Here is a 24,388-nt window from a genome sequence, read left to right on the forward strand (position 1 = left end):
GGCCCCCAATCTTGGTGGTAATTAGAATTACTCTAAGAACTTGAAAACTTGCTAGTGCTTGCTTCATCAGCCCCCCATTTCCCCCACTGCCAAGCCCCTGAGATCCTGGTTTCATTGGTCTAGGATGCAGCCTGGGTATCAGGGGTTTTTGTTTGTTTGCTTGCTTGCTTGCTTTTTAGGGCCGCCCCTGCAGCATATGGAGGTTCCCAGGCTAGGAGTCAAATTGGAGCTGTAGTTGCTGCTGGTCTACGCCAGAGCCACAGCCACGCCAGATCCGAGCCATGTCTGTGACCTACACCATAGCTCACAGCAATGCCAGATCCTTAACCCACTGAGCAAGGCCAGGGATTGAACCTGCGTCCTCATGAATGCTAGTCAGATTCGTTTCTGCTGAGCCATGAAGGGAACTCCTATTATTTATTTTTTAAGCTTTCCAGGGGGATTCTCTGACTCAGTCCCTCTGCTTTCAGTGGGATGCAGGCAGGTGGGGTCCCTGGTGCAGCAGGTCCAGAATCTCACACGAAGCTCCCTGTACCTCTGCTTCATCCTCTATTCCCAGAGGCACATTCTGGGGTCCTTTACCCCAGAGCCGCATCCCCTGTGCAGGAGGGGCCTTTGGAGATCACTGCATCTCTCAGAGGGGCCAGACTGAGCAGCCCAGGGGTCACATGGCGAGATGGGGGCTGAGTCCTGAGAAGGGCTGGATATTCCCGGTCCAGAGTGCTTCTCCTTCCATCTGCTGCCCTGCCCCAGCTCCCCAGGACTTCTGCAGAGAGATTTAAGGAGAACTGGACTCGGAGTCACACAGGAGACTTTGGTTCCCACCCCTGGATCTGCCGCGCATCAGCCACATGACTGGAGAAATGCTGCAGAGCTGCCTCCTTATCAGTGAATGTGGAGACTAAACCCACCCACCCCACGCCAGTGGGAAGGTGAACTGTAACCAAGCCTAGTAGGCTTCCATTCATGCTGGCATCCTGGCCCACTCCTCCCACTCTCCCCGCCAGAAGATGCAAATCTGCCACTTCTCACCAGCTGGGCAGCCTTGGGCAATCACTGTGAAGTGACTGGGCCTCAGCTTTCCCACCTGTAAAATGGACTTAATAAGCAGTTATGGGGAGGCTTCCATGAGTTCGTATCTGAAAAGGGCCTGGCACCTTGTAAGTGTCAAATAAAAGCCACCAGTTACCATGGTGATGATTACTATCTGGAAGTTGTTAATTTCCTGTCCAACAGTCCAAAACCCTCTGGGGCGGCTTGGTTCAGCTCCCAGACATGTGCCTGGCATAGAGGCCTTGGTGCAAGAGAGTGACAACTGCTGCTCTCAGGTAAGGGGGCGGGGCCAAGTAGGGCGGGGCGGGGCCACCTGAGAAAGGAGGCCTCTGCCCTCCACAGGGCAGGCAGGCGAGGCCTCTGTCTCTGAGCCTCTGGGCTGTGCCACAGGGGCCTGCCCGAGAGCTGGATGTCCAGCCAGTTTGGTGAGTCAGACAACTGATCCCGTGGGAGCTCAGTCAGGCTGCTTGGACAGAAAGTGGAGTGAGAAAGCCTGGCCTGGCTCTTCTGCTCTGGAAGCCTGCCTGTCAGCAGACCGTCCACCTGCAAAGCTGGTTCTTGGCCACCCAGCTCTGCAGTTTGCTGGACTTTGTCCTGACTGCCCGTGAAAAGAGGCTGTGTTTGTTTTCATGTGTGACAGGTGATATGTTTCCTGGAACCCGTGCTGAGTCCGGTGTTGGGGAGAGGGTGGCTGGCTTGTTGACCTCCTGCCTATCTTGTTTTTCAATCTCGGGTCTTACCTTTTCCCCTTGTTATTAAAACAGAAAAATAAGAATAAAAAGCTGTTACCCTGGGCAACGGGCAAATCAGGAGGCCATAAAGCGTGATTAGGATCTCACGTTTCCTTCAAGACTTTGGTTTGAATCCCAGAGCTGCTCCCTACTGTGTGACCTTGAGCAGGGGGTTACTGAGCCTCTCTGAGCTAGATGGCATCTCTAACATGAGAGGCACTAGCGGGATCGCCTGCCTCAAAGGGCTGGCAGAGGTCTGAGAGGAGGTGTGTGAGGAGCTCTGGGGGCAATGCCAGCTGCCCACAACACAAGTGACAAACCCCACCACCACCCATCATGGGGTGAGAGAAGCACGCCCAGATCACACTTTCCCAGGAATCCCAGGATTTTAGAGCCCAAGGCCTCCTGGTTGTCTGACAGATGCGGAAGCCAAGGAGCAATGAAGGACAGCTCCTGTCACATGATTCTGCGAGCTGGTGTGACAGGCTCCCGTTCTCCTGAGAACCTTAACAGTCTGAAGCTGGGACTGACCCCTGGAATTGGAGGGAAGATGACCAAGGGGACCAGAGAAATGCAGGCCAGCAGCCACCGCCGGCAAGACTGTGGCTGTAAAGTGACAGCGCTTTTCTGCTTGCACCATGCCATTCCCACTATCTCTTCTTTAATCTCTGTAACAAGCCCCTGAGATATTATCACCCCCTGCATCTATTTAACAGAGGCAGAAATGGAGTCTCAGGTTCAGTGACTTGCCTAAGGCCACACAAGTAGTGGCTAAGCCCTAATTGAACTTCAGAGCTCCTTTCCCCACACCTGCTGCCTAAGTGCATGAAGTAGATGCAGGGCCACCCCTGTCACCCTCTTGCAACCCTATCTGCCTGCCTGACCCTGCCCCCCATCCTTCCCCAGCTCCAAGGCCTGCCTCTTGGCTTCCTGGCAGGAAGGAAAAGATCAGCCCCACCAATCCTGACCAGGGTGTTCCTTCTGCATGGCTGATGAGGCCAACAGATGTGGCCCTTCCTTGCTTTTCTCTGAAACCCAACCAATGAGACCAGACAGCCTTCAGCATGAAGAAGGGGCCACTCTGATGGAGAGTGCAACATAGGGGAGAGCAAACACTTTGAACCTTCCAGCCACTCCATCTTGCCTAATGCAGCCAATGACTCAAGTTGAGGCTGAGCCGTAGCCTCTAAACTCTCCCTCTCCTGGCTCCCCTTCCTGACTGTTTTCTGCAGGGTGCTTGGGGCCATGAAAGCCCTGCTCCCTCCCAACACTGGGTTCTAAGGCCCACACTCAGATTCACAGTGCTAGCAAGGCCTTTGACATCACCTACTTCAGTCTCCAGATGAAGAGTCTGAGGTCCAGAGAGGACCATAAATCCCCACCCTTCTAGGGAATGTGTGTGTACAGCATGTACAGAGAAGGGAGAGGATTGGTTAGAGCCATTGGTACGTCCCAACTTGTTTCACATCATGAGAAATGTAGAGAAGTATTTATTTAGCACCCTAAGGTGGATGGACAGAACGGCATCTGGTTTGAGTTAACCTGCCCAGAGCTCTGTTCCCAGGGGCTGAGGAGATAACCAGCCATCCCAACACATCTGTAAGCCATTCAGGCACATCAGTTCAGAAGCCCTAAGTTAGAAGGATATTTAGGACTATGTGAGAGGCCGTTTGGGAGCACCAGGGTCTAGGGGCCCTAACAAGAAGACCCAAATTCCCAGGTGGGCTCTCAGGCATCAGTTCCCTTCTGAGGACCCCTCCCAAGCCTCATGGTGGGAAGAATAATGAACCAGGTCATAGTATGGACTTTGATTTGAGAGAGAGACCTAAATCCCAATCCCATTTCACAGAGCTGTGTGACTCTTGGCATGTTGCCTACCCACCCTGGACCTCAGTGCCCTTATCTGTACAATGGGGATATCAAGGCTCGTCCATGAAGATGGTGGAATTAGCTTGCTGAACCCTAGGAAGTGGGCACAACAGAGGCAGGAGTCTCTGGAAAGAGGATGTGTTAGGTCCAGAGTCCCCTCCTTACATGGCAGGAGGAGGGTATGCATAGAGTTTGTCCCTTGAGGAATTCCCTGCTGGCCTAGCAGTTAAGGACCTGGTGATCACTGTTGTGGCTCAGGTTTGATCCCTAACCCAGGAATTTTTGCCTGCTGCAGGCATGGCCAAAAAAAAAAAATAAAAGAAAGATTGTCCCTTGAGATGTGAGACACATGCAGATCCTACAAACTGCCCCAGGAAGGTTCTTGTCACCCAAGAACTTGAAACAGATATCAGGTGGGGGGGGGCTGATGAAATGAATGGTTATGAAAGCATCCCCTTGTGAGCAGGGCTTCACCATCATACCTAATTTAAGCCCCCTCCCCTCTGCTAGGTGGAGAGCAGGGCTTCTCCACCTCTGTTTTCTAAGCAGGGTATCGGGCCCAGCAACGTGGTGGCACTTGCTCTGGTCACACGGAGGACAGTGGCCCAGCTGAACATTGTGCTCCAGACCCTCTGTCTCTGGAGTCCAGGGTCCTACCCGCTTGGTGATTCTGCTCCCCACCACTGAGCAGTCTCACGTGTGGTCACAAAAGCCTGGCATCAAGGCCCGTGGAATCAAAGGGCCCAGGAATGGGGCCAGGGGTCTGCAGGTTGACAGATGCACAGGTGCGGTGGAACGCTCAGCCTACCCCACCAGCTGTGACGGCGTGGGATGCAGATGCCCCGGCAGGACCACCAGGGTGTGAGTGAACCCAGGCCTAGCCGTTAGAGGCCATCTCAAAGCAGGCAGCACACCTCCCTCGTTAGAGGCCATCTCAAAGCAGGCAGCACACCTCCCTCGAATGACTCATGAGTTGGAAGCCCTGAGGGGCTGCCTCCCAGGCAGCTCCCAGTGGCTACCTCTGCTGAGTTTCCATCCTGAGCCCATGCCATCCCTTGAACCCCCCACTCTGGGTGGCGCCAGGAAATGGATGGGTATAACCCTTCTCTGCCCTCAGGGAGCCCTTGGTCTGGAGGGGCACTGACCAGAAAGTGAGCAATTTGACAGCAGCAACGTCCTTAAGCAACACAGCGACCCCACCCAGCCTCCAGCGCTCCCTTGGTGGGTCAGAATGGCCTCTTTATTTATTTATTTTTTATTTTTTGCTTTTTAGGGCGGTACCTGCAGCATATGGAAGTTCCCAGGCTAGGGATCGAATCAGAGCTGTAGCCACTGGCCTACGCCACAGCCACAGCCACACTGGATCCAAGACCCCTCTGCGACCTACACCACAGCTCACAGCAACACCAGAAGCGAGGCCAGGGATTGAACCTGCATCCTCATGGATATTAGTCGGGGTTGTTAACCACTGAGCCATGACGGGAACTCCAGAATGGCCTCTTTAGAACGCAGCCCCCAGCGTTCATGGTAACCAAAGCCCATGTCTTCGCAGTTACTACCCGCCAGCGATGGTGTTTACACGCTTCACAGGGCTCAGCGTATCCTTGCCACGACCCTATGAGGTTATTAGCCCCATTTTACAGTTAAAGAACTGAGACTCAGGGTGGTGAAGGGACTTGCCCTAGATGACACAGGCCATAGGGCTGGGGGTTGACCCCCAAGAGCCTGACCCAGAGTCCCCGCGTGTAAAACTGTCATGCTGCGCTGCCTGACAGGTGACAAAAATAACCTCACCAAGGCACGAGCTACGTTAATTGGGTTTCACGGCCCAGCCTCCAGACCCAACCAACTGAAGATGCTCTGGGAGGCACCAGGGACCAGGGAACAGCTCACACTTCATCCAGGGCCTGGCCAGCCGGGGGCAGGTGGCCAAAAAAAAAAAGATGAACCTCTGGGCCAAGGCTGCGGAGAAGAGGCTGGTGCTGGGTGTGGGCTCTTGGTGGGGCGATTAGGGAGGGGGGGGTTTCTAATCAGGGACCTCACACGGCAGCCGTCCCGGCACATCCTCCCTCAGCACCGGGCCTGGCAAGGAAGAGATGGGGCCGCTGAGATGCCACCTTCTCTGAGCAGCCTTCCAGCACATTCTCCTGCACAGACATTCACAGAGCACTATCAGGCAGCATTTTCTATTTTACAGGCTCACCTCTCACCGTCTTTATAACCCACAGACCTCAGGTCCCCTCTGGTCTCCAGGGGGAGCCTGAGTAAAAACCCGCCCAGGAGTGCTGGCCTTGCTGGGCAAGGCAGGACCCCACCATGGGAGCCGGCCCAGCGCCACCTCCCAGACCACCCCCTGTGCTCACCCCTCACCCTCTTCTGCCTCCACCCGTGACTGCCTTGATGGGCCAGCTGCCCTCTGGGTCTTAGCCGTGCTGCCCTCCCTGCACCAGCCTTCAACCAAGGCCCATCCCCTCCCCAGCCCGTTCTTCTTAGCTTTGGCCTCGCCCAGATTCTGGAGCACCAAGCAGGACCTGGACAGACGCCACCCCCACCTACACACACACACACACACACACACACACACACACACACACACACACACACACTTCTTGGGATAGTCCTGAGCAGGCTGGGTCTTTATCACCAAAAAGCATGCTGGAGCCACTCCCAGCCCCAGAGGAAGCTGAGGCAGGGGGAGGGACTTGACTTCAGCCAGTTGCCCTTAAGCCAAAATGAGCACCCAGCTCCCAAACAGCCCCATGGAATTCCCCCCTCCAAGGCTGCAGGGACCTAGGGAGGAATGAGGAAAGCCCGGCCAGCTTGGCACCGTCTCATTCCTCTTCTGCAAACCTCAGCTTCCCTCTCTCAGCAATGGGGACAGTCCCTGTGCCAGCCCCTCAGGCAGAGATCCTGTCACCTGCACCCTGGAGACCTAGGACTGCACCACCCTCACTTCTTCTCGACCCACTTCCCACTCCCAACTCTGGGGACAGGCCCGAGGCCAAATCTGGCCAAGCACTGGGTAGGGAGGCTGGGAGGCTCCATTGCGGGCTCTGAAAAGTCCCTTTCCTTCTCTGGGATAACAACGGCTCATCCCTACCTTACAGGGAGGTTTGAGGAATCAAAATATTCTAGCACAATAAAGGGAAGTTTGGTGATTATTATCACCGTGGGAAGGTTTCTGGCCACGTGGTGCTGGGAGGAGGGGGTGACAGACAGACAGACAGACAGACACGGAAAGGAAAGGTGCTTGGTGCCACCAGAAGGGTCGGTGCCTCCAGTGAGCTCCGGGGGCAGGGGTGGGCTTCTAAATGTTCCCAGCACGGGGACCTTTGGGGACACTACCTCGGTCTTGATCAGGCAGAGCTTCAGGCCTGGGCTGGCTCCCTGGGGCTGCACAGGGAAAAAACAGGCCAGGGAACAGCAACCTGGCACAGCAGGCCCAGAGCCAAGAGCACAGCAGCCTGGTGAGCCTCCGGGGGTCCAGAGGGAAAGGAAACCATTCGTGTCGCAGAAGGAAAGCAGATATGCAAATGAACTGTGACTGGCTGGACTCTAGGCTCCAGGAGGGAGCCCACAGTGCTTTGGGTCACCTGGATTCCCAGCCCACCCAGCCCACCCCGCATACCCCACAAGCCTTGCGTGATCCTGAGAATACGGGACCCAGGCGTATGCCCCTCCCACAGACCCGGAAACCGAGGCTCAGGGAGGCCTGTTCGTTTCTGTCCCTCTGCCCGATGACTCCCCTGTTATCTGCCCAGGACACCCCCTGGGGAGAGCAGATAGCATTCAGGCTTGAGACCAAGGTCCAACCAGACACCCATGCCAGGGGGTTGGGTGGGTGAAGGAGGAATGAAGCCCAAGCCGATTGCAGGGAAGGGAGGGATGGGCATTTCCCGAGCACCTCGAAGCCCCAGACATCAGGGGCAGGTGCTGGCACGCTTCAGCTCACGTCGATCTCCCAGTGGTCAGTGAGGAGGCAGCTTTTTTATTTTTAGAAAGAAGTCAGTGTTAAGAGAGAAGTGACTTGGTCAGGGTGGCAAAGTATGAGTCATGGTCTGAGGCTGACCCTGAAGGGGTCTGCTGTCCCCAGGCCACTCAGACCCAGAACACTGAGCCCTGCCAGCCTGGCAGCCCCCCGGGGGCTTGGGCCCACAGCGGCCACAGCCCCTGCTCTCACAGCCACCTTGGTGAGTTAACCAACCTTCTTAGTCAGTTTCCCTGTTGGACAGAACCCAAGACAGGTGAGCTGGCGCAGCCTCATGGAGGCGGCCTCATGGAAGTGGCCAAGGAAGATGGCTGGAGCTGGGTCTGGAGGGATGAGGAAGACTCAGATCAGGAGATAAGGCAGGAGGTAAGGGCATTCAGGCAGAACCACAGGACAAAGGCCCCGAGGCCTGAGAGGGTGGAATAGTCTGTACCATGCATTTATTTTATTTATTTATTTATTTTTTGTCTTTTGTCTTTTGTTGTTGTTGTTGTTGTTGCTATTTCTTGGGCCGCTCCTGCGGCATATGGAGGTTCCCAGGCTAGGGGTCGAATCGGGGCTGTAGCCACCGGCCTACGCCAGAGCCATAGCAACGTGGGATCCGAGCCGCGTCTGCAACCTACACCACAGCTCACGGCTACGCCGGATCGTTAACCCACTGAGCAAGGGCAGGGACCGAACCCGCAACCTCATGGTTCCTAGTCGGATTCGTTAACCACTGCGCCACGACGGGAACTCCTGTACCATGCATTTAGACGGCAGGCACAGTCCCCAGGGGAACCAGGGCACCTGGGCCGGACCCTGTCTCCCCTCTCCACCAGGGACCCCAGATGCCAGGCCTGGGCAGGAGCCAGTGACAGGGACAGGCTGGACCCACCCCACCTTCCCTCCCTCCAGTTCCCAGCCCAGAACAAGGATCTCTGGCCAGCCTTTCCAGACACACAGCTGGGTGTCCTGGTGGCTGGGCTGGGGTCCTCCCACTGCAAGACACTGAAGCCCAGGGAACCAGACTCAGGATGGGGAGCAAAGATGGTTTCAAGTCCTGGCTCTAGCCCCTCCTTAGCTGTAGGACCCAGGGCATCTCACTCACAGCCTCTGTCATCATCCATAAAATGAGCTCAGTAATAATACCTTCCCTGCCTACTTCACAAGGTGCTGGGAGCTTGCAGGAGCAAGTACGTGAGAAAATGCCCCCTGCTAAAAGCTATAAAGCATAAGGTATCATTAGGAGAAACGGGACTTGGGTGCCCCGAGGCAGAGGGTGACCTGCCACAGTCACAGTGCCAGGTGGCAGCCAGCACGAAATGAACTGCGTGTCCTGGTGGCTGGGCCAGGATCTTCCCACTGCAAGACCCTGAATCCTAGGGGAGCTCTGCCCATCAGGCTGACCCTCTTTGCATGGGTGGTGGGTGGCATACAGACCGTCACCCCCATATCCCAGTTCCTTCGGTCCAGGACCCACTGCCACTTCAGACCAGGGTCCCAGCCTTGGGATTTGGAATTGAAAGCCTAGCACTGCTGTGGCCTTGGGCAAGTCAGTTTAGCTCCAGGAGGCTCAGTTTCCTCATCTGTAAATGGGGGCTGATGATATAATCTCCCCTGGAGGGGAAGGGAGGGCGCTGGTAGGAGGATGCACGATATCATGGCTGAAAAGTGCCCAAGGCCAGGCTGGGCACACATCAGATACTTAGCAGGTGAGGGTTATCCTCTCCCTCTGCTGTGCCTGCCAGACAGCACCCAGGGCTCAACTGAAGAAAGTTTCCAGCCTTCTGGAAAACTGACCCAGAACAATAACTGGGAAAGTAAACTGGCTGGCAAACACTAGCTTTCGGAAGATCACGTTACTGAGTGGTTAGCGGGGATAAAAGCAGAGCAAGACCCTGGCTTGGAGATGATATGGGGAACCTGCCTTCCCAGGCCCCTCGCTTGGAGACCCCCAGGCAGGCACAGGACTCAGGGAAGGCATCTCTACTCCGCGCCACACCTACATGCGGAAGCCTGGAGAGACTGGGGTCGGGGGAGATTCAGGAGGAGCAGGGAGAGGTCACAAGGCCAGGGGTCCGGTATTTGCACCCATGTTACCTTCCAGCCCATCCTTGGACATATGAGAGTGTCTGACAGAGCCTCAGTTTTCCTTTCTGTAAAATGGGCATGGCGGTAATCATCTTATCCGCACAGAACTATGTAGTAGCGCCTCCTGGAGAAGGGAGGATGAGGGTGGGGGCGAGGAGAAAGTGAGTTCAGACCTCACGGGAGCCTCCACTAAACCAGGCAAGGTTCCCTACTGGCAGCAGCCCCGGGAGCTGAAATTCACTACACCGCCCCAACCCACTACTCGGCTGGTTCTCCAAGTGCTGTCTCAAACCAAGAGCAGCGGCACCTCCTGGGAACACGTTAGCAATGCACGTTCCTGGGCTGCACCCCAGACCAAAGGGCAGAAACGCCAGGGGTACGATCTGTGCTTTAACGACCCCTCCAGGAGACTCTGACACATGCCAGGGATGAGAACCACACCCCCACCCAAGCCCCCCAGGCCCTCCTCCAGAGGAAAGTCCTCCCCCAGACTGATCTTCCCATTCTCCGGCTCCCAGAAGGCTGCTGGGGAGGAAGGAGTCACCATGGAGAGATGTCATTAAATAGTAAAGATCCTATAATTAGTTAATGACACCATGGGCTCCTGGGGAGAGGAGGAGGGTCAAAGGTCAGAGCATAAGAGGAGGAAAATGTCCTCTGTATCTACCTGTCTTTCTCTTTCAGACTCTTCTACACACACACACACAGAAGCGCCAGGAGCCGCCCCCCTCCCTTCTGGGAGCTTGCTAACTAGCACCCAGGGACAGACAGTACCTCTCCCCCCCCTCCCCCGCCCCACCGAGAGCTGGAGCTAAGTGTGGGGGTACACTGGTGGGTATCGGGGAAATGGCTTTTCCCTGAGAATCTGGTCCTCAGACCTTGAGTCTAAAAAGACAAGAAAGCCACTACTAAGAATCCCGCCTGTGGCGATCACTCAAGTTGAGTACTCAGGAGACGTATGGACAAGATGGTCACTCTCGCCATGTGGGTACCGATGAAAAATTCAAAACGGCCTAAATGCACAACAGCAGGAGGACAGCTAACTGGGTCACGCAGATCCACGTGGTGGCATACGATGGAGCCGGGAAACACGCCGTGGAAGAAGATGGCATAACATGGAAAAATCCTCTGTCTGCAATGGTAACCTGAAAACGGCAGCGCAGGAAGTGGTTCGTGGGGCGCGACCCCAATCTTGCGTGAGTCTATGTGCACATGCGCGCACCAGACTGTTCATGACACTTATCTCTGAGCAGTTATTTCCTCCTTTGCATCTGTTCTTCACCCTTCAACATTTTCCACAACACTGTGTCTCCAATAATTAGAAATTTTTTTTTTCCCTTAAAGGGCCCATCAGTTCATATCAGGCAGAGATGAAGTTTTTAAAAGTGATCAGAAATGTCTTTCTGACATCAGCAACACTATCGTGGTTGGGGGGATGCTGGGGGAGGGTGTGACAAGGGAGGCTTGGTTCTCCCCCACCCCAGGGAGTGTTCACACTCTACTTGGTCCCCAGGTGGTCCCCATTAGCACGATCAGGACCAAGAAGTGGAAGGGAGGGTGGGTTTGCTCAAATTCTATACTATATTTTTTAAGAGTCAGATTTGTGCAGAGATGAAAGGAAGTGAGCTCTTCAAGCCTTGAGGTTGGTAAACAAAAGCTGAATGTCATCCATGGGATCAGACTGGGGAAGTAGGTTGACTCAGTGAACTACAGAACTGCTCACAAGACCATGATGTTGTGAATTTAGTCACAAGCCCTCAACTTTGTCCTCAACTCTAAGCCAAAAGCACGGGTTGAGGCTGGGCTCTGACGGTCTGATGGAGGACTAAGCCCAGAGAGACTTCAGGCCCTCTTGACCCCCGATCTCCAAACAGCCCTGGAATGAAAGCGCTTTCACTCCAGATTCGGGACCTCTGGTCTTTGGGGAGGAGGACTGTCATTTCCCCAAGGGGTGGCAGGAGAAGCCTTCATTCATCACTATCACCTCTACCATCCCCCGGTTTGTATGGAGGGGACATTCTGTGCTGGGCCCACCACTAAGTGTTTTACTCACAATCATTATCTCATTTAATCGTCACCAAAAGCAATGAGAGAGGTACCGAGACCATTCCCCATTTCATGGATAAATAAACCAAGGCTCTGAGAGGCTGAGAAATTTGTCCAAAGATGAGCAGATAGCAGGAGGAAGACCTGGCCCCTATCTAGGTCTTCAAGACATCAACGCCTGAGGGTTGGAAGAAGCCCAAGCTCAGCAGGACTCCAGCGGTCCCCTACTTGCAGCCTGGCCCGGGGAATCACTGATACGCACATGAGAAGCATGGCACCACGTTCTACAATAAAAGAGGAGCCTGCAGCCGGACCCTGCCAGGAGAGGGTGTGGATTGGAGAGAAAGGTGATCAGAGGGGCATCTGAGAGCCTCTAAATGGCACAGCCTCCTGCTGCGGTTACTTCCCTGCTCTGTGTTCAGGGAGGCCAGGGGTCAGGGAGGCGGCTTGTCTCCATGACCAACAGTGACCCAGGGCTTCCCACTCACTCGAGAGACCTCTGACAAATCCATCCTCTCCCACCCTCACTGAGTTTCTACTTCCTCTCTTACACGAAGGCATTGCATCATGTCCCACTGCAGCAACATTCTACTATTCCGTCTAAGACAGTGAGTGGGAGAGTGATTTTCCAACTTCAGTAGTGGAAAATGACTCATTGATGTCATTATTGTCAGCAGGTCAAATGAATATTTACTGTTTGCATAGCAGGCATCGTTTGAAGCGATGAGATGGAACACATATTCCTCTCCACGCTTGTTTCCCTGATGAGGGACCTCTACGAAAAGAACACCTCCGGTCTCGCTCCGCCCCCTTCCTCACCTCTTGCCAGAACCTCCAGCCGTGGCCTGTCTGATTGGTTCATTTGGGAGACATACTGGGCATGCTCAGCAGGGTTCCTCCTCGCACTGAGCCAGGCTACCTGCAAGCAGCGCTCCATCTGGGCTGCTCACCTGCTTACTACCAGCTTCTGCAGGGAGGCTGGCCCCTGTTGAGCGCTGCCTGTGACCGGAAGGGTAACTCTGCCAAGTCTAGGTAGGAGGGTTAGCAAGTCCTCTGGACGCCGGATCTAAAGCCACGCGCTCCCGGCTTCCTTTGGAGCTCCATCTTTGTCAACTTTCCTTTCCCTTGTTCCAAATTCAGAAGAGGGTTTCCCTCTAAAACCTCAACAAGTGTGAAGCTCCTTTAACTCTCAAGACACCCCTCTGAATTGTGTATTATTATTATCCCGATTTTAAAAGTGAGGAAAGTGGGCCCTTTGGCGTCAAGGATTGCTGAAAAGCTTTCTAAACACCAGACAGCATTCGGGGTGTGTCCATCGGAATGGAAGCTGGATTGTACTCCCCTTCATATCTGACTCCTGACTCCCTCCATAGACACTCCTTCAGTCTTTTGAGGTTTGACAAACCGATACTTTCAACCCCGCCCCCTTTTGGAATAAATATCATTAACAACAAAATCCTCAATATGATCCCAAATTCATACAATCCATTTTTGTTTAAATATGTATAGTATGGTTTTTGATAGCTTTATTGTTTGTTTATTCTTTCTTTCTTGAGTATAAAAATCTGGGCTTACCGCAAAAGATTAAGAAAATAGGAAAAAGTTAAAAAAAAAAAAGGTCTGTAATCTGAGCTAGATAACCCCATTATTATGTGTATACTTAAATGTATTGTCTACTTTTTAGCTTTTTTAGTGTAGTCCTGGTGGGGGGGGGCACTGCTTGGTCATTCTGTGTCTGTAGTATCTTGGTGGCAATGTGGGGACCTGTGGCAGCAGAAGAGGCTGGGTACCCAGAAGTCTTTTCCTTGAATAAAATACTGCACCTCCCCACCATGATATCACATGTGCCTCTCTTGCAAAAGTTAAGTGCAGCAAATGCAGGATAATAGAGTTTTGCAGCGGCTGTAACTTACCCAAGGTCTCATGGCAGGTAAAGGATAAGCTGGGATCAGAACCCAGGTCTCCAGATTCCCAGACTCAAGCTGTTCACCCAGCTTTTTCGCCCCCACAAAATCCTGATAGCAACACCATCCAAAACAGCTGGTACACATAAAGCATAAAGCACTCACTTTGTGTTATATGTATCACAAATGCTCCACATACATTTATATCATTCTTGCACAACCTTATGAGGTAAGTACTATTATCACCTCCATTTTAGATGCTGAAACTCATATGCAGAGGGGTTATGAGGCCCAAGGTCACACCCAGCAGGAAAACGGGAGAGGCAGAAATAATCATCCTCGGGCAGTTTGATTCCAGAATCCACGGCATTGCCTGTGGCTTGTTTTCCACTCTCCTGGGCCAAGGCAGCTGGACCCCGGCAGGCTTCTGGAGCATTTGCTGCCTGAAGAGTAAGAAAACTGGCCTAGGGGGTCACCCCGTGGACCGGGTCACTGCAGCTGCACAGCAGAGCCAGGAGCTGAACCCAGTCTTCCTAATGCCCCATTTCCAGCACTTTGTTCAATTTTCTGCATGGGTCCTATGAGCCCAGGTCCAGAATCCCCAGCAACTCCCACCCCAGATCAGCCCTGCACATGGCAGGGAAAGTTGGGGTGCAGCCCAGAGAAGGGCCGAAGCCCCCGCTTTCAGGAAAGAAGTCAGGGGAAAGTGGAAGTGCCTCCCGGAGCTAGCAGGCAAGGATAACTCAGGGGGTGGACGTCCCAGAAACCATCTCCCCTCCCCCCACCCCGCTCTGAGCCCGCGCCACGCCGCACAGGGCAGGGGCACCTTCCTCAAATAAATGCTGACTTGAAGCTGCCTTTTCTGGCTAAGTCAGGGTTCACCGAAGGTCAGTGTGGCCCCTCACCAGGCTGGGGCTGCAGGAAGTCAGGCTCTTCCCCTCTCAGGAGAGGAAAGGCCAGGCCTCACAGGGGAAGCAGAAGCCAGGGATGAAGCAATTCCAAGCCAGCTGGACCATTCCCACCTCTCTGGACCCCCGTTCAAGCCTCCGGCAGGCCTGAAGGGCAAAGCAGGCACATCCAGACCCTGCTGCCTGACTCTGCCTGTGCCAAGGAGCCACCAAGGATCTGGCTCTGAGCTGGGTCTTCCTGGACAACCCCGAGGAGAATCACTTATTCATTCAACCATCATTTCCCAACCGCCGGCTGTGGGCCAGGCCTCGTGCCAGGAGTCAGGACACAGAGATAAGACAGGGCAGTCCCTGGCTGGGAGGGTTCACAGAGACACTCCATATGCCACCAAACAGCAGCCAAGAGGCAAGAATTCGGTGTAGACAAGCCCGGAGGAAAGCAGAGAAGGGAAAGGAGACGAGGAGGTTCCGAGAAAGTCTGCCCCTGACATTCAGACCTACTTCCCCTCAGGAAGCTTAGAGTCACGTTAGGGAGGGCTAGCCACCCCCAGGGAGACGAAAGTGACTCTCATCTCCGGGCACACACACACTCACGTTGGCACAGAGGGCCCATACGGAAGGCTGGTGCTCTGGGGAGTGTTCCTGGGGGCCTGAGAAGTGGCCTGGTACAAGCCTTGAAAGACTGGTCGGGTGCAGAAAACAAGGCAGCAGCTCTCATTCATGGGGGATTCACCCCGTGTAGGTATACAATTGCTAAGGGCTTCCTATGCCCTTTTTTGTTCTTATCTTCACCCCTTGTAGTTACCATTGTTATTCCCAATGTGCAGATTCAGAAACTGAGGCTCCGGAAGGGTTACATAGTAAGGAATGGGCGGGGCCAGGATTTGGCTTCACCACCATGCTGCAGACAGGCAGCGGGTCGGCAAGGGTACTTCCGGTGTCAAGGTTAGGAGGTGGAACCAATTACGGTATGTTTGAGTCACCCCGTTCGAGCCTGTATTGAGACCCCGCGCTGGTGTGCCTTCGCATGTGCCCTACTTTACAAACAACAGAACCCAGGCTACAGAACCCCCTGAGAGCTGAGGAAGAGTAGGCCATTAGCAGAGCAGGGAAGAAAGAGCCCAGAGAGGGGAAGAAATTCTTAGGGCAGGTCAAACCAAGGAGCTGGAACTAACTCTAAGAATCAGAATACAGGAGTTCCCATCGTGGCGTAGCGGAAACAAATCCAACTACAAACCATGAAGTTGTGGGTTCGATCCCTGCCCTCGCTCAGTGGGTTAAGGATCCGGCGTTGCCATGAGCTGTGGTGTAGGTTGCAGATGCGGCTCGGGTCTGGCATTGCTGTGGCTGTGGGGTAGGCGGGCGAATATAGCTCTGATGAGACCCCTAGCCTGGGAACCTCCATATGCCACGAGTGTGGCCCTAAAAAGCCAAAATAAATATGTAAATAAATAAATAAATAGAATCAGAATACAGGCCTCTTCCCTCCCCTCAGCTGCTGTTCCAGGTCAGCAGAGAGTCAGCTGCTGACAGGAAAACCACCGTGTAGGGGGAACCCCAGGGGTGAGTCAGGAACTGGTCAGCCCCCAGACACCAACTGGGCCCATCGCGGAGCCCCTGGGCTGTGGTTGGCCTCCTCCAGCTGCGTCAGAGGGTGAGGGGAAGGGGGAAGCGGGCGTAGCATGATACGCGGCCCATGTTTATCTCTGGGTCCTCTCCTGGCTCCGCAGACCCAGGCTTAGAGGAGGGAAGCTGGTGGGCAGGGCAGTTCCTGCTGAGATTAAACCTGCCCCACCCCCAGCCCCGGTCCTGGCCTGTCCCACAGAGGGGTCCGGACTCTCCCCTCCCACCCAGCTCTCACAGAGCCAGCTCCTAAGTGTTTGATGCTCTCCGTGACATCATGACCACCCCCTGAGTTTCCCTGAGGTGGCGGAAGTGGGTTTAAAAGGTTTGGAACCAGAAGTCAAGTGCGAGCCAAAACCAGGGGGTGCCAGCTGGTCCCAGATGCTCCCAATCGCAAGGAATGCTGGGGCCTTGGGGCCGCTCAGCCCTGGGCCGGGAGGGGGCTGTGTGGTCCTTAGGCGGAACAAGGGCTGGGTCCTCAGGGTTGAGGGGGTGGGAATGGCGGGGCGGGAGAGGAGCTTTGGAGCCACCATTCAAAAGTCTGAGGCACGAGAGAGGGGACTGCCTCACATTGTGGAAACTTCAGAGAAGCCCTGGAGGAACCAAAAATCCAACCCCCCACATGTGGGAAATGTGTGCCCCCACTGGCTAACCTCTCACCCGGTCCTCCCCGGGCTGGGAGCAGGCGGGGAGAGCTGCAGGCACTTCTTCCCAGCCACCCTGCTCTCCACCGCGCCACCCCGGCTGACGGGCTCGAGTTCCCTCCTCTTGGGCCAGAGGCCTCCCGCTTCATGGGCAAACACAGAGCCTTCCTGGGCCGCTCCCTCTCTATCACTCGGTAGCACTCCTCGCCCTCCACAGCCCTCACCCACCCAATCCAGCCACCTTCCTCAGCGCCAGCTATGTACTAGGGTCTAGGCCCGGTGGTGGGGGGCAGAAAGAAAACAGGACACAAGCCGGGACACTTGTTTCCCCCTTCCCTCCGACAGTCTCTCCTATCCCCCAGCTGCAGACACCCCCAAAGCCCCCCAGGCCCCTCCTGCATCCCCATTGCCACGGCCGTCGGTTCTCTATCCCCTGACCACTGCGTCCTGGCCCCATCACATCTGGTAGACTGTCTTTCCTAAAGTGCCACTTTGATTATGTCACTCCCCCGCTCACAAACCTTCAGTGGCCTTCACTTTCTAGAAAACGCATCCAAATATCTCACCTTGGCATTCAAGGTCCTCCATGAGTGGAGCCAACCTACCATCCCCCCTTGACATCTCCACCCAGTCCCATCTCTCCAGTCAGACTGATCCATCGAGAAGTTTCTTAAAACTCCCCCGAATATGCTGAGCTCCTCGCCTTCCCCTAGGCAGCTTCCTCTGCCCCAGACATGGCCTTTGCCGTGGCTGCTGAAACCTTCGCAATCCTCAAGGTCCATCCCAAACTCCACCACCTCCATGAAGCTTTCGTGAGGATCCCTCTGGCCCTTTCTTCATTTATCTCCTATCAGAGTCACTGGTCTCCTTGTCTAAGTCCCTTACCCGACAGCCGACCACTGGGATGGGGTCAGTGCGTCTGGTCCATCATTCATCATGTGGGTGGGGGGATGGGCGGGGGGAGGACTTTCCAGAAGATGTTTACCAAGCACTGTTTGAAATGAACATCTCCCCACACAGGCAACAACTTCTGACCCCCCTCCCTCCCCACCAGATTGAACTCTAATCTTTTTTTTTTTTTTTTTGGTCTGTTGTTGTTGTTGTTGTTGTTGCTATTTCTTGGGCCGCTCCCGCGGCATATGGAGGTTCCCAGGCTAGGGGTTGAATCGGAGCTGTAGCCACCGGCCTATGCCAGAGCCACAGCAACGTGGGATCCGAGCCGCGTCTGCAACCTACACCACAGCTCACAGCAACGCCGGATCCTTAACCCACTGAGCAAGGGCAGGGATCGAAGCCGCAACCTCATGGTTCCTAGTCGGATTCGTTAACCACTGCGCCACGATGGGAACTCCCTGAGCTCTAATCTTAAGCCACCCAAATGCTTGGAGAGGGGAGTCTGTGGCCCGTTGATCCAAGCCCAACCGGGACTTCCCAGCTGGGGCAGTAAGTCCTGCTCAAGTCTCACCAACTCCAGGAAGCCCCTTTACCCCAGACCCTGGGTTCTCCAGTGTCTTTCTTCACCTGAGCACACCCCTCCCATATATACACACACGCGCTGTCTCTGCCATACAGTACAGCCTCTGGATCAGACTCTTTCCCATAGAGCTTTCCACCAGGTTCCAAAGTGTAGCACTCATCTCCCCAGGAGATGCAAGGAACAAGCCGCCATTGACGCCCAACCCTGATGGAACAGATAACAGGTGCCTACACTGCCCCTCATCTCCACGCCGAGCCAAGCACGCAATGGAAAAGCTGGATTCGGGCCACCGGAGCAGTCCGAATCCATGAAATCTCATCTGGCCTTGAGCTCTGGGTGTGAGTTATTCTCTCCAGCAGAACACGGTGGGGATGAGGGCCTCACTGTCAGCAACTCAAAATGCAGGCAGAACCTGGGACTGGCTAGTTCACCTCTGTATCCCCTAGCTCCACTTAGTATCTAGTAAGTGCAAAGTAAACATTTTTGGGGGTTTATTTAACTGGACACCTAACAACTGTAAGAAATATTACTGAAAACTCAGCTACTTGTACACACTCCCCAACCTGCAAATGGACAAAGCAATGCTGGTGGCAAATGGCAAGGTCTGGCTCTCATAAGGTCAGGAGGCACTGTCACCAGCGTCTGGCCTCCAAACACAGCCTCATTCCCAGGCAAGAAGCCAGCCTATCACCTGCTCATCCACATCAGAGCAGCTGTCATACAGCGAGGCCTCAGTGGGTGCCTCGGAGCCTTGCTAAGCGCTTTACATGTATTCTTTTTTTTTGTCTTTTTTTTTTTTGCCTTTTCTAGGGCCGCTCCCATGGCATATGGAGGCTCCCAGGCTAGGGGTCCAATTGGAGCTGCAGCGGCCAGCCTACACCAGAGCCACAGCAACACGGGATCCAAGCCACATCTGCGACCTACACCACAGCTTACGACAACGCCGGATTCTTAATCCACTGAGCAAGGCCAGGGATCGAACCTGCAACCTCATGGTTCCTAGTCACATTCGTTAACCACTGCGCCACGATGGGAGCTCCTATTATTCTATTAAGTCCTCACTACTACCATTGAGTATCATCACTACCCCCATTTTACAAATGAGAAAACCGAAGCTTAAAGGGGGAGTGGAATCCAAAGGGCCCATCCTTGACCACTGAACTAGGCTGCCCAGCTCCTAGGACCCTGGCACAGAGCACCTGCCACCACCAGGGACAGAAACCACCAGCCCAAGGAAGGGACCCAGGGCAAGTAGCAAGAGACATGGCTTCTGGACTTGACTCTGGGCCCAAAGTTAGGTGGGGTTTTCCCTTGTCTTCCCCACTCACCCAGTTAAGAATTTGTCCCCTAGTTTCTGCCGGGGGCCTCCCAAGCCAGCTCACCTGGAAAAGCCCTGGGAGGGGCCAAACACCCGCTGAGTTTCCCACCTCAAGTCTTAGTGGGCTCTCAGAGTTGGGGGGGAAGGGGAGGCTGATATCTCTTTGAATTGAGCCGCCCCCCTCTGCCCCCACTTCCCCAGGCCCGTGGGTTTCAAGTCCCATCCGAGGAACTAGTGTGACCTTTAAAGCAATTCGCTTCACGCTTGCACTGAGTTTGCTTTGCTCCGTGTCACTCTGCAAGGAGACAAACTCTAGTCTGGGCGGCGCGATCCGAAGACCTGTTGCGTCCGCTCTCATCTGCCAGCCTCACCTTCCGGAGTTTCAGTGAGAAAGGTTCACCTGGTTCAATCCCCTCCTTTTACTGGAACCCGAGAGGTCCAGAGCTAGGTGGGGGGACGCGCCCGGGGTCACACAGCTGGTGCACGGCGGAGCCAGAAAACTGGGGGTCAGAACCCGGGAACTTAAACTCCTTCTCACCCACCAGCTGCCTTCGGGGCCCAACCTGTCACTTGCTCCGAGAAAGCTGCCCGAGCGGCCTCTGGAAGTTGGGGCGAAAACTAACTTTGCTCGCTGTTGCCGACAGGCCTCCCCCCCTCAGTTTCTCACCTGTTGGCTCTGCAAGCCCGGCGTCGCCCGCTCGCGCCCTGGTTAGCGTCTGACCGCGCAGCCCTGGGTTCAGTCTCTCGGTCGTCCCCCTCCCGGCGGTCGTCTGGGAACTCAACGGCCTCGGCCAGCCCCGCCCCTGGAGTGACCACGCCCCTTCGACACGCCCCCTCAGCCTCTGGACACGGGGACCGCCAGCCCCGCCCCCACACCCTGCAGGAATGTGGCCTGGCACCCGGCCGGAGCAGGCCCCGCCCGCTATGGTCTCTCCCTCTAACCCGCCAGCCCCGCCCCGTGTCCCGCCGGAGGGGGCGGGGGCGGAGCTACACTCCTTGCCCCGCCCCACTACGGCCCCCAAATCGATCCCGGTCTGCCCCGCCCCCGGTCACTCTGGGGAGGGGGCCGGCCCCTGGGTCTGCCTCCTGGGCCGGGTCCTCTGTGTTCCTCAGGCTCTGCCTGGATAAAGGCCTGTCTGGCCGGGCTCGGCGCTCCACCCCTGCTAGGTGAGAAGCCCCGCTCGCAGCGGGACCTAACTGTCCCGCCCCTCCTAGGCCTGCCTCATCCTTCCCGTCCCTCCCTAGGCCCTCCCTCCACCACCCCCACCGCCGAATCCCTCTTCTCTGGATGTACCCCCGCCCCCTAGGTTGAGGCCACGCCCCAGAAACGCCCCTTCCCCGCTTCAGCACCTCCCTAATCCTGCCCTGCCCTGGCAACCTTGCTCTGGGCGTGCAGGCCTCCGGGCCTTCACGCTGGCATTCCAGGGCGGGCGTATCCGGGTGCAACCGGGGAACGGCTCGGGAGCGGTTTGCGTTCCAAGTCCCGGCCTCTATCAGGAGGTGGCTTGGACCTAGGCACTTTTTCCAAATACTAACAGCTACCACCGATTGAACTCTCACCAGGGGCCTGCTCTATGCCAAGCCCTGGCTTAGAAAAATAAAAGAACTGGCCACTGAATTCGCACAACTCTATCCCCAGATGTTGCACCTATTTTACTGAGCAACCTGATGCTTAGATAAGGGAAGCCATGGCTTCTGAGTCTCGCATGGATCAGGTGAGCAGGATCCACCCCCTGGCCTTGAATCGTAGGCAAGGCTTGACGCTGCACCAGCTTGCCTGGACTGGCCCCTAGAGCAGTGGCCAGGACCAGCCACTTGTTGGGGCAGTGCTAGCAGGCTGCCTGAGGTAAGGGAGGAGGCATAGCTTGAGACAGGGGTGGCAGGAGGGGCACCTGGCCCACTTCTCAGAAGCTGGTTTTCTTCTTGAGAAGAAGGGGCTCAGAATTAGGATGGGCTGCAAAAGGTCTTTGGCTGTGGTGCCCCCACCTGCCTCCTGGCCCTCCACACTCCCAGACCCCAGGGATCAGCCTCTGGTTTCTGCGTTATTCCAGAGCCATTCACCTGTGCAGCTGACAAAGCTCTTTCGCTCCCATTATCTCACCGGCGTCTCATAAGGACGCCATTGTGGGGAAGGTATGATTATGCTGATTTCGCCTGGGTGGGGTAGGGCGGGATGCTGGACACCAGCCCAGCGAGGTGGTTCCCAAAGCCTGGTCCTTGGACCAGCAGCAGCAGCAACACCTGGGAACTTGTTAGGAATGTGTGTTTGGGGGCCCATCCCAGATCTACAGAGTAAGAGACTGCAGGGGGTGAGCCCAGCTATTTGTTTTAACAAGACTTCAAGGTGAGTCTGGAGTTCTCTTTGTGGCTTAGCAGGTAACAAACCCGACTGGTATCCATGAGGATGCCGGTTCGATCCCTGGCCTCGCTCATTGGGTTAAGGATCCTGCGTTGCTGTGGCTGTGGTGTAGGCCGGCAGCTACAGCTCTGATTCGACCCCTAGCCTGGGAACTTCCACATGCTGCAGGTACGGCCCTGAAAAACAAGGGGGAAAAAAAAAAAAAGACTTCAAGGTGATGCTGAATCACATTCAAGTTTAGGGGCCACTGTTCAGCAGAATGGTGAAGGAGTACAAGTGGTCGGAGAATGACAGAGACCAAGTGGCCTCCTGGGAGTCTTGTGACCCAAGGCAAGGCCAGGAAGGTACTTAACCTCTGTAGGGTGAGCCCTTAAAAGAGGAATAATAATGACACCAGTCCTGAGGGTGGCTGTTGAGGAGTCAATGTGATAATGTTCACGAAGTGTTTGTCCACTCTTGGACACGGCATACTCCATAAAAAGAAAAAAAGAAAAAGTCAGGGGAGAGGGGCTAGAGAGTCCTCTAAGGCCAGTGATGTCCTATACAGTCGTCCTTCCCAGAGGGACACCAGCTTTCCTGCAAGGGGACGAGAGCCTAACAAGGTCTGAGATGATGCTGATGCCGCTGGTCCAGGGACCACACTCTGGGAGCTACAGTCCTGTTCTATCTTGCGCTGGATTCCAGCTCCCCACCCAAGCCAACAACCCATGCAAAATGGGTGTCAAATACCTTCCTCTCCTACCTTCTCCAGATCCCTTCCTGAATGGCTAGAGGTGTGTGTGATGGTGATTGGCAGGTGGCAAAGCAGCTGGATTCCATCAGCCCCCGCCCCCAGGCAGAAATTAGATCCCATTAGTCCCAATGGCTACCCCTTCCTGTCTCTGTCTTTCCAGATTAGAGATGGAGGCAGCTGTGGCCACAGAGAGGGCAGTCTGCAGGCAGCTTCTGGAATCTCGGCCATATTCCCCCATCATCCTCTGCAGCCCATGGAAAAGGGTTTCTTATAGGAGTTATAGCCTAGGGCACTGATCCTATTTTACAAACCTACCCTAACATGTTAATAGTGAAAATTGAGGCCCACATACCTTATAGCTAATCATATAAAAGGCAGTAAAATAAAATGTCTATTTTCCTGACTTGAAAAATCGCCTTTATAATGATCAAGCAGGCCACGTTTATGAGACTGATGTCCAATCTACTGTGCTCACGAGGTACCTGAAGCCCACGTTGAAATCTGGAATTCTGGGAGTTCCCATTGTGGCTCAGGGGTAAAGAACCTGATGAGTATCCATAAGGATTTGGGTTCGAGCCCTGGCCTCGCTCAGTGGGTTAAGGATCTGGCATTGCTGTGAGCTGTGGTGTAGGTCACAAATGCAGCTCAGATCTGGTGTTGCCATGGCTGTGGCATAGGCCGGAGGCTACAGCTCTGATTCAACCCCTAGCCTGGGAACGTCCATATGCCATGGGTGCGGCCCTAAAAAGAGAAAATAAATAAATAAATAAATAAATTTCAAATTCTTTTCCTCCTTGGAAGGCTATGCAGGAACATGGCGGGGGGGGGGAGGGTAATGGGGTGGGTCAGCCGTGACCCCAGCCCTCAGTGCACCCACCCCAATTCTCTTTCTAGCACCGCCTCTGTCCTGTGTCATGAGTGCCCTAGGACTCACACAGGTGAACATCCTGGCTCACATGCCCAGACTCCGTCCATATGCCTTGCCTATAGCTACCATTCCAGTCATGCCCCACGCATACATTTGTACCCTCAGAAGGATGTCCCAGGGGAAGTCGTGTGTATAAAAGCCTTAAAACTTGGCTTGGGGAGTTCCCATCGTGGCTCAGTGGTTAACGAATCTGACTAGGAACCGTGAGGTCGCGGGTTTGATCCCTTGCCTTGCTCAGTGGGTTAAGGATCCAGCGTTACCGTGAGCTGTGGTGTAGGTCGCAGACGTGTCTCGGATCCCGAGTTGCTGTAGCTCTGGTGTAGGCCGGCGGCTACAGCTCTGATTGGACCCCTAGCCTGGGAACCTCCATATGCCATGGGAGCGGCCCAAGAAATGGCAAAAAGACAAACAACAACGACAACAAAAAATACCCCAAAAACTTGGCTTGGGCTATTTAGGCAGGGATTTCCAGGCATTTAGATAGCTGAGCCATGATCGAAGAGGGCGGTGGGGCGCAGGTTCTGGGTGAACGCGGGTGTCTCCTGTCTGGGTCTCTGGGTGGCACTGCTACCCAGCCTTGTTGTCCCAGCACTAAGCATAACGCTGGGCACACAGTGGAATCTTAAAGGACAGTCACTGAGTAGGTGTGTGTCTCGGTTATTTACTGAAATAGCAAAATGGGTCGGCTCTTTACGTGTTTCCTTTCTCCCAGCATGAGTCAGGCTTCTTCATGA

The 24,388-nt window shown here is 54.9% G+C and overlaps 1 protein-coding gene across 1 annotated transcript in view; it reads right to left on the minus strand.

The window, feature by feature from the left end:
* The window catches only part of CD82 (CD82 molecule), a 52,606-nt gene extending 32,181 nt beyond the window's left edge, over positions 1-20,425 (minus strand). Inside the window, exon 1 of the mRNA XM_047775931.1 lies at positions 20,302-20,425. The gene's annotated coding sequence lies outside the window, so the exon portion shown is untranslated. The remainder of the gene's footprint in view (positions 1-20,301) is intronic.
* Between the last annotated feature and the right edge of the window lie 3,963 nt (positions 20,426-24,388).

The sequence above is a fragment of the Phacochoerus africanus genome, chromosome 4 (genome assembly GCF_016906955.1).
Source record: "Phacochoerus africanus isolate WHEZ1 chromosome 4, ROS_Pafr_v1, whole genome shotgun sequence".
Lineage (NCBI taxonomy): Eukaryota > Metazoa > Chordata > Mammalia > Artiodactyla > Suidae > Phacochoerus > Phacochoerus africanus.